Below are 9766 nucleotides of genomic sequence, written 5' to 3'. Positions count from 1 at the left end.
TGAGCCAGACAGGGTCCTGGCCTGTAACCATCCTTCAGCACCATGGAGTGTAGAAGTATTGGTAACAACGAGGCCCAGGGTGGGATGTTGGGCAAGGGCTATGGAAGCACCAAGGAGGAGCTTTCTGGAAGCAAGGCTTCCCGAGCTGTAGGCTGAAAGAAAAATGAGAATCAGGTGTATAAAGTAGGGGATGGAGGAGACTGTAACAATTCACCCTGACCCACACAAGCTGAGCTATTCTTCCTAAAGTGGCATTCAACAGAAGCACTAGCTCAACATCCAAATAGCACTGGAAAGGATTTTAAAACTCTCCTGAAGTTTTTAAAATGAGTCCAACGCAAGATACACTCCCTGAATCAGAGCATATTATCCTAAAATCCCTCCTGAGCTACCCTTACCCGTCTCCACAGCAGCCACTCGGAAACCCCTCCTGGCTGCTTTCCCTACCTGTTCTCAAACTCTCCTCCCTGATCTCCTCCAGCCTCACCACTTCCCTTCCACCTGCCCTTCCCACTTCTACTCAGCTCTTCATTGAATAGGATGAGTTTTGCTTCTGTAGGCCTCCTTCAATTCATCTTTTGTTCTCAGCAGCAACACAAAGCCAGGCTCCAAGGCTTCATTTGAAAAGAGGGGGAGGCTGCAAATATTTATTATCCTATACTTTTTCTTTAGCCCCGTCACAAATTCCCCCTAGTGAAAGCTTCATGAATGTGCCTCTGAAGACAGGAAGGACATCACACCATCCAGACCACCCTCCACCCACCCCAGCGTTCCACCCCAACACTTTTCTCCTATCAGGTCGCGCCAGATTCCCCTCTGACATTAGGGGGGGGGGGGGGGGGGGGTGAGGGGGTGGGGGGGTGGATGTGAGGCTGTCTCTGAGGACTGGGCCCTAACAGAGAGTTTCTTCTAGAACAATGACTCTGAACTGCACTGTAAGAAATACATTTTACACTGCAGCCAAATGTGCACTGTGCACACACACACACACACAACTGTAATAAAAGTTTAGTAAAAGATGACTTAACCTTCACTTTCTATTATATTCTATATATGTCATTTAAAAATGTGAATAATCATTATCTTTTAGGGATATATACCAGAGTATTTACAGATAAGATGAAAGAAGTTTTGGAACTGGCTTCAAAATAAATGGGACAGATGAAATGAATGTAGATGAAACGAGACTATGAGGTGGTGACTGTTGAAACTGGGCAAGAGGCACATGGCAGGACATGATACTATTCTTCTTAATATTCTATATATTCTATATATGTCTTCCATAATAAAAAATTTAAAATAGGGGCACCTGGGGGGCTCAGTTGGTTAAGCATCCGGCTTTGGCTCAGGTCATGATCTCACGGCTTGTGAGTTCGAGCCCCGCATGGGGCTCTGTGATGACAGCTCAGAGCCTGGAGCCTCTTCAGATTCTGTGTCTTTCTCTCTCTCTCTTCCCCTCCCCCACTCACACTCTGTCTCTTTCTGTCTGTCTCTGTCTCTCAAAAATAAACATTAAAAAAAATTTTTTTTAAATAAAACAAAAATATTGGTTGTGGCCTACCAAATTGATTTCACAATCCACTAATAGGCCAAGGATTATAGTTTGTAAAATACCTTCTAGAAAGCCTGGGAAATTTGAAACTAGATGGCAGGAAAGCATGTCAACATCTAGATAAAATCTAATACACACACATCCCAAACAAGGTCTGTTTCTTCTTCCAGAGTTAGAAGGTGGGGTGTTTGCTGAGTTTTGTTTCACCTCAGGGTACAGGTCCTTATCAGACATGCCTCTTTGCCAGAATGGAAACCTACAAGCAGTTATCTCCACCCACCAAGATTGGGGTCAATTTCTCATGAACTGAGATTTTCTGGACTTCAGAGGGTTTGTGCCTGAGGCCTACAGCAATCCTGTCTATGATCAACCACGATGTCATGTTACAGTGAAACCAAATTAGGGGACGTTGTCTGTGACCAAAGCCCTGCAGGGACTCTGAGAAGGCCCTGGGAGGGGTATGAAACATGCTCATCCTTCCTCTACAACCATCTGGCCGCTGCCGAGGGCTCCTCAGGTGCCCCCTGGTATTCTCTGAGGAATCCTGCTCCCTGGATCCTTCTATTCCTTTCTAATTCGTTTATTAAAGTGCAAGTTCAGGAGAGCCCGGGTGGCTCAGTTGGTTAAGCATCCGACTTGGCTCGGGTCATGAGCTCATGGTTCATGAGTTTGAGCCCCGCATGGGGCTCTGTGCTGACAGCTCAGAGCCTGGAGCCTGCTTCAGATTCTCTGTCTAACCTCTCTCTCTGTCCCTCCCTGCTCGCTCATGTTCTCTCTCTCTCTCAAAAATAAATAAACATTAAGAAAAAATTTTAAGTGCAAGTTCAGGCAGCTTTTTGTTTGTGCAAAGTGTAGGATTGTTCAGCACCTCTTGGTCACGAGGCGTTCTGAACTAGCTTCAAAGCTCTTCATCACGCTGTGCCAAGTAGATGCTGCAGCCGACCCTTGTGTCTGAAAGCACACGTGGACCATTTCCCTCTTCCCTCTGCTATGCATTTATTAACTCCACATAGAAACCCCACTTTGGAGGCAAAAATCTTTCCATAGCTGAAGCAATTCTGCCACAAAAAAACAGAGCCTTCTAGGGTTTCAGTTCACAATGTTCACCCTGTGGACCCACCCTTCTCCCCGCTGGAAGCATATCATCTTTATAACTCAAGGCTCTCTTTTCCCATCCTATCCACAGTTTCTGCAGGGTTTATTTTTATTTTTTTAATATACCAAATAATCTTGGGGCGCCTGGGTGGCGCAGTCGGTTGGGCGTCCGACTTCAGCCAGGTCACGATCTCGCGGTCCGTGAGTTCGAGCCCCGCGTTGGGCTCTGGGCTGATGGCTCGGAGCCTGGAGCCTGCTTCCCATTCTGTGTCTCCCTCTCTCTCTGCCCCTTCCCCGTTCATGCTCTGTCTCTCTCTGTCCCCAAAATAAATAAACGTTGAAAAAAAATTAAAAAAAAAAATATACCAAATAATCTTTACGAGTGGTTTCCAAACCTCTGTCTCTTGAACCACCACGGGAGCCCTGTGCTGTTAGTATGTGTATGGATAAAATCTAATACGGCAGGGTGGGGGAAATGACCAAAGAGGTGACATAAACAGCCAAGGCAGTCCTGTATGGTGTCTGTTCCAAGCAGACAAAAAGGGAAGTGATGATTATATCCAATCTAGGTAGGACAGTGAGCTTCGCCAGAAAAACTGCCAGTTGTGGTTATCAGTGGGTCCCCCTGGAATGCTTTGCAAAATGTGATGTCAAGTTGCCAGGCACTGGGATATAATCTCCATTTTGGACATTACTGCCTTTGTGAAGTAAGGCAAGCTTCTGCTTGAGGAAGGGCGGGTTCCACCTACTGCCTATAATGCAGAAAGTGTGGCCCCATGCCCTTTCTCGACCAGATGGCTACATAGGTTGACTATTTCCCTATTCTCCTGGATGACATTGTCTGGGCAGTGATAGATCGATCTCAGGAGGGCCTGGTTGTGTGGCTTCTGACCATGTACCTGCAGTATCTGTTGACCTGTTAGATCTGCTTTGTGGGGACGGGCACATAACCTCAGCACCATCATTCCTGGAAGCTATCAGCAAAAAAAGTCTAAGCCCAAGTCCTCCAAACCCTGACCAGGTACCTAGAAACGGAGGGCCCCGAGTACACTATTGAACTATTCTGGGATCATTTAAACAACATTGCAGAATGGTACTTTTGGCTTATAAATGTATATATAGACTACCTCCTGGAAGAAATTAGAAGCCATCCCCACTCCCATAAAGTAGACTATAAAAGGTTGCTGACAGCCTTTGTAATAACTTACATACAAAGATTGGTGACTCCAGTGGTAACCTTCTCCACCGATAGTGGAGAAATGCGATAGTCTACTGTGAACTCCCTCATTTTGTTTCTTGCAACCTCTGCAGAAACCTGTTCCCTCACTTGCCATTGAGTCATCACCACCAGCTCTCTTGGAGATGCCCCCCAGAGCCCTCACTGAGCGTCAGTTCCTCCAGCTGGCTAAGAGAAGAACTGACACATCCAGGGTGACTCAGGATTAAGACTCCTCACTCCAGTTAAAAACCATAAAAAAATAAAAAAAATAAAAAATCACATGTAGGAAGCCATTTCTCTACAAACTGTGATATGACTGCTACTATTGCTCCAAAAACAGACATTAATCTAGCCTTGCTGGGATCACGTCCTATGGCCTTTGGGGATTCTATACTCCAGAGGCAGGGAACAAGGTCTGATCTAGGACCAGGTCGTAGTATAGCCTCTTGGCTTCAGGAAACCCTGCTGTCCAGGTCTTCCATCACTGCGATGGACACTTGGTGAAGTGGCATTACCAGCTGACCCCAGAGAGTGAGATGAGCAGCTCTCTGAGCAGTTGGGCCTGGGGACCCTCCGCCTGTGTATGCTACTCACACTGCCCATCCCCCTGATATCTACCTCTGACTTTCTTTTCTGGAATGGATTCACACTGCAGAAACTGTGTCCATGGAGGCTCAGACACACAGAACAGAACAAAGCAAAAGAAAACAGAGCAAAGCTGATGAGGGAGTCGACGCTTTCAGTCTTAGCGCGATGTCCAGAGGCCCTGTGCAAGTCAGACTCTGTTAGCGCCGCCAGTCCTGGGTCAGACGTTTCCCCAAAACCTGGCTCCACAGTTTCTAAGTGGGTTCCACCCCTTTCCCAGGATTTCGAGGTGCTGCTCCACAGAGAGAGGCTGCTATACTGAGTCCGCGCCATCTACTTCGCTCTGTAAGACCATCAGCAGGCAGTCTTGGTGAGGGTGTCCTTGAAGCTCCATTCGGGGAGATATTCAACTCAGTGTGTTGCTGGGACCAAAAGGACAAGGTCCAGAACACCTTCTCCCTGTTTTGCCGGGTTGGGCACCCAGAGTGACTAGAACCAAGGAGTAAAGCTGGGAAGTGAGATTGTAACTTATGTTTTCTCCTTTCCCTTTGCAGCGTATGACAGTGAGTTGAGGGCCTACAAGGCAGGGCCACATTATGACTTTTAAAGTTTATTTCATTTTGAGAGAAAGAGAGAGACAGAACACGAGCAGGGAGGGACAGAGAGAGAGGGAGAGAGAGAGAGAATCCCAAGCAGGCTCCATGCTGTCAGCACAGAGCCCCATGCAGGGCTCTAACTCAGGTCATGACCTGAGCTGAAAGGAAGAGTCCAACTCTTAACCAACTGAGCCACCCAGGCGCCCCCCCCCCCCATTATGACTTTTGAGGGCCCTAGGCAGTTTCACCTTCATGGGCCTCTTCCTCCATAAAAAATATTTAAAACTATATTTTCCTGTTGTATTGCTATAAAGGACAAATATGCTAGCATTATGTATTAAAACACTTTCTTCATAGTTCAAAGCTTATAAAAGTCATATTCAGGAGATGGAGGTTTGCAGACAATCCTTCATTGCATTTCCTTCCATCTTTCCACACTGGCCCTGAGCTTTCTGCTCTCAGGTGTCATTTCTGAAGCTCTAATTCTCTTTGAAGGGTAGGGGAATGTATGTGAAGGGAGGTATCATTTCCCACACACAAATCACCAGAGCACTGTATTAATAAAGGATTACAGTTTCCAATTTTATTTTTTATTTATTTATTTATTTATTTATTTTTATAATTTTTTTTTTCAACGTTTATTTATTTTTTTTTTTGGGACAGAGAGAGACAGAGCATGAACGGGGGAGGGGCAGAGAGAGAGGGAGACACAGAATCGGAAACAGGCTCCAGGCTCTGAGCCATCAGCCCAGAGCCTGATGCGGGGCTCGAACTCACGGACCGCGAGATCGGGACCTGGCTGAAATCGGACGCTTAACCGACTGCGCCACCCAGGCGCCCCAAGTTTCCAATTTTAAAGGAAATTTTATTTAAGCATACTAGCAGAAATACCAAGAATAAATTTTGTCATTTACTACGAACATCATTACAGATGTACTAGCATTAGTCATGAGAAAAACTATTTAAAAGATGTTTACAAAGCTACCTTCAGAATCTTGGGCTTCATTATCATAATATTTTCCAGCCGTTGATTAATTGAGTATCCAGTCTTATGATTCACTGAGTCACAAATAGAGAGACAGAAGATTGGCAATGGCTCTTAAAATATTTCACATTTGTCATTTTCAGAATTTATCTGAAAATTTATCACAATTTTCTTTGTCAGTGTGGTGCTGATTCAATTTTTCCTACCTTATTCTACAGGTCTACAGATGGTCAGAATTTAAGATGGAATCTTGAAAATTTTCTGTTCTTTTCAAAAGATATCAGGGGTGCCTGGGTGGCTCAGTTGGTTGAGCGTCTGACTTTTGATTTCGGCTCAGATCATGATCTCACGGTTCATGGGTTTGAGCCCTCTGTCCAGCTCTGCACTGACAGGGCAGAGCCTGCTTAGGATTCTCTCTCCCCTCTCTCTCCCTTCCCTGGCTTGTGCTCTCACCCTCTCTCAAAAATAAATAAACATTTAAAGTATATTTTAACTAACATTAACCTAATACAGGTTAGCAGCACACTGAGCAGCAGATTATGTGTGTCCTCGAATGAGGATGGAGTATTACAAAATTAGAGAGATTGAGAACTGCTCTTAATTTCGTCAGAACTAAGTTTAGAACTGAATTATCGGTGGGGAAGTGTAATGAATTTTCCCTCTACCCTTCTAGTTTCTCAGCTGAGACCCCTCCCATGGTAAAGAAAGTAACAGGAGAAAAACAAAATTATGTACCCTTGGGAGCATCACAAAGATAAGACCCAAAAGCAGCCAGGCACTTGAGGCTTATATACCTCCTAAGCTAAGGAAAGGGATGGAGCCTGGGCTTCAAAGGGGAAGAAGACAATTCATAGGAAGGTAAAAAGAGCACATGTTCAGTAAACAAAGGTTGCTCTGACTTGCAGCTAAGTCTTTCAGATGAAAAGGTTATCTCTGGTAGTAACTCTTTTCCTGGTGCAGACCCCCATTCTAGTTTCTCTTAGGCAGTTATGGGGGAGTTAAGGAGCTTTTCCTGTGTCTGCTGGGTCTTGATTGCCTTCAGCTCAAAATAAGCCGCATGCCAAAGTGGCACATTCTGGTGTGGTTTGGTCTGAACCCCTCATTATCTTAGAGCAGCAGCATGCAAACTACAACCTGTGGGCCAAAGCCAGCCTACCACCTGTTTTTGTATGGTCCAGGAGAATGTTTTTCACATTTTTAAATTGTTTAAAAAGAAAAAAAAAGACAAAAGAAGAGTATTTAGTGACATTTGAAAATTATGAGAAATTCAAATTCCGATGTCCATAAATAGAGTTTAATTAGAACACGGCCATGCAAATTCATTTAGCTTGTCTATGGCTGCTTTCTTGCTAAAGGGCAGAGTTGAGTATTCTTGACAGAGACCGTCTGTCCCACAAAACCTGAACTTTTTACTCTCCAGTTCTTACAGAAAATGTTTGTTGATCTCTGTCTGAGAGCCTAAGAATTCATACACAGCATTAAAGCCACCAAGTTTCTTCTGGGGATCTCCTAATGGGGGCTTATATAATAACATTTTGAGATAAGCAACTCTTATCCATGAATAATATCACCAGTTAACCTCTGTTGACCTCTTATGCGCCAGGCTCTGTGCTAGGTGTTTTTGTTTGTATGTTTGTCTTGCCTTGTTTTGCTTTTGTTTTAAACTTTTTTTGAAAAATACACTCTTTGGCTTTCTTGAGGGTTTCATGAAACATGAACCATACAGGAGAGTGTCCCAGCCCAGTTCCCACCTTGGGGGGGGGGGGGGGGGTTGCCAGCCGACACTCCTGCACTGCGGCTTCTCTGCTCCCGTGCCACCTAGCCTCCCCTCCGGCCACCTGTCCTGCCTGGGCCGGCTGGGCCTCCACTTGGAGGAGGTCATGAAGCTGTTCTCCACGCCGACGACGCCGACGCCACGCCGAGGGCAGTGAGGGCGTCGTGGCAGCTCGCGGCTTTGAGCTCCGGCAGTCTGCGCGCCGGCAGCTAGGGGGCCTGGCCGGTGGAGACGCGGCCTCGGTCCGACACGTCTCGCAGTAGCTGTCGAGGAGCCGGCCCCCTTGGGGTCTGAGCCGTGCCGCACGCTCTTCTGCGGCCAGGTGAGGGGCTGCAGCACACGTCTGCCGTCGACGGGGAAGACGTGAGCCGGGGCTTCAGCCGGCCCTCGGAGCCGGAGGACAAGGCCTCCCAGCTGGGAAAGAGCACCCGGTCCCCCAGGTTAACGATGGGCACGCGTGCGCTCTGGGCGCGGCGCACCAGGCTGCAGAGGGTCCGCAGGTGCCGCCCAGCCCCGCGCCGCGCGCGCGCCCGCCCGCCGGAAGGAAGCGCTGGAAGTCTGCAGGCCGGATGCCTCGCAGGCCACCTGGCTGCGGGCCTTTGGGCTCAACCAGGTGGAGCACCTGGTGGACGTAGGCGTGGGCGGGCCGCCGGTGGGGCACGCTGGCTGGAAGTAAGAGTGCTGGGCCCTAGGAGAGGGTTGGGGGTCCCGCAGGCAGACAGGGCGGGCCGCGATGTCATCTGCTCTCCAGGGCCGCGCGGTGGAGTGGGGGAGCTGCTGCTGGGCCTATGGGTTGCCCTCGTGCAAGGGTGCCATGGTGCTCCGCGGGGGTGCGAGGCGGCCGCTGCGTTGTGCGTCCCTCCTGGGAGCGGCGTCCGCGCCTCCAGCAGGACCTTTTGGAACTTGTTTGGGACCCAGACGTATAGCTCTTCCCCGTCGGCCACAAAGATGAGCCAGCCAGCCCTCCGGCTCCTCCGGCACCCTGTCCTGAGTGATCTGGTACTGGTCCAGGTCCTAACCCCTGAGGAGGTGCCTCTGGCTCCGGGGTGCCCAGGAGGCCCAGGGGGGCTTGGGTGGGCAGGAACACTGATAGTCTACCTGTAAGGACCGGGAAAGGAAAGGGGTCCAGGGTCAGGGGCCCGAGAAGGCCCCCCACGCTCCTTGTGGCCCATATCAGGGGTCCCAGAGGTCCAGGTGGGCAGGGCTAGCCCCTGAACTCACTCTCTTGGGACTTGTAATCCCAGGATAGCCTGGAGAGCCAGGGTTGGGAAGCAGGCATCCCTGGACTTGCCCTGTTCGCCCTTCTGCCCGGTGTCCCTTCGGTCACCCTTCTCCCCCTTTATTTCAGCCCCCACGTGCTAGGTGTTTTTATCCATTGTCTCATTTAATCCCCCCACCAACTCAGTGAGGTAGACAATGTCATGGCCTTCAATTTATAAAGTAATATAAGCTCAGGGCAATTAATTTATCTCCAGTCACTCATAGCAAATCCCCTGACTGGAATTTAATCCCAAGACCATCTAACGCTATCTAACGGGCATCACTGTCACTCTCCAAGGCTTTCTTGGCATTATGGACGTTTGCCACCTCCATCTCTGGCAAACAGACTTGCATGTTTAAGATTGCATCTTTAAAGACGTGCATAAAACTCCTGTGCAAAGTAAGACTTCTTTTTGTTTATCTGAATTTAGACCTTTTTTAACTTCACAAGGGAACTCTGGGTTTGGTACACTCACTCTTGGTAAGACTGCTTATCTAGCCATAGGCTCTCTCATTGTAGGTATTTGAGTTCTGTCTGCCTCAGCCTTTTTCGGTAGAAAGGGAATGTCTCTGATCTCTGTATATGGAAGTCTCCTCCACTTTTTAAAAGTCTGCTATATTTTTGTTTCTTTAAATGCAATGACTAGAACAACATATTCCAGGTTCAATAAACTGGCAGGAGGGTGTTTCTTTTCATTTC

The 9766-nt window shown here is 47.9% G+C and overlaps 1 pseudogene; it reads right to left on the bottom strand.

Annotated features, from left to right (window-relative positions):
• Positions 1 to 7910: 7910 nt before the first annotated feature.
• Positions 7911 to 9399, bottom strand: LOC121034192 (collagen alpha-1(XVIII) chain-like; annotated as a pseudogene).
• Between the last annotated feature and the right edge of the window lie 367 nt (positions 9400 to 9766).

This window comes from Herpailurus yagouaroundi, unplaced genomic scaffold, assembly GCF_014898765.1.
Source record: "Herpailurus yagouaroundi ecotype Mexico unplaced genomic scaffold, PumYag 159, whole genome shotgun sequence".
NCBI classification, from domain to species: domain Eukaryota; kingdom Metazoa; phylum Chordata; class Mammalia; order Carnivora; family Felidae; genus Herpailurus; species Herpailurus yagouaroundi.
Note: the sequence above shows the minus strand (reverse complement) of the source record. Positions and strands in the feature narration are given on the sequence as shown.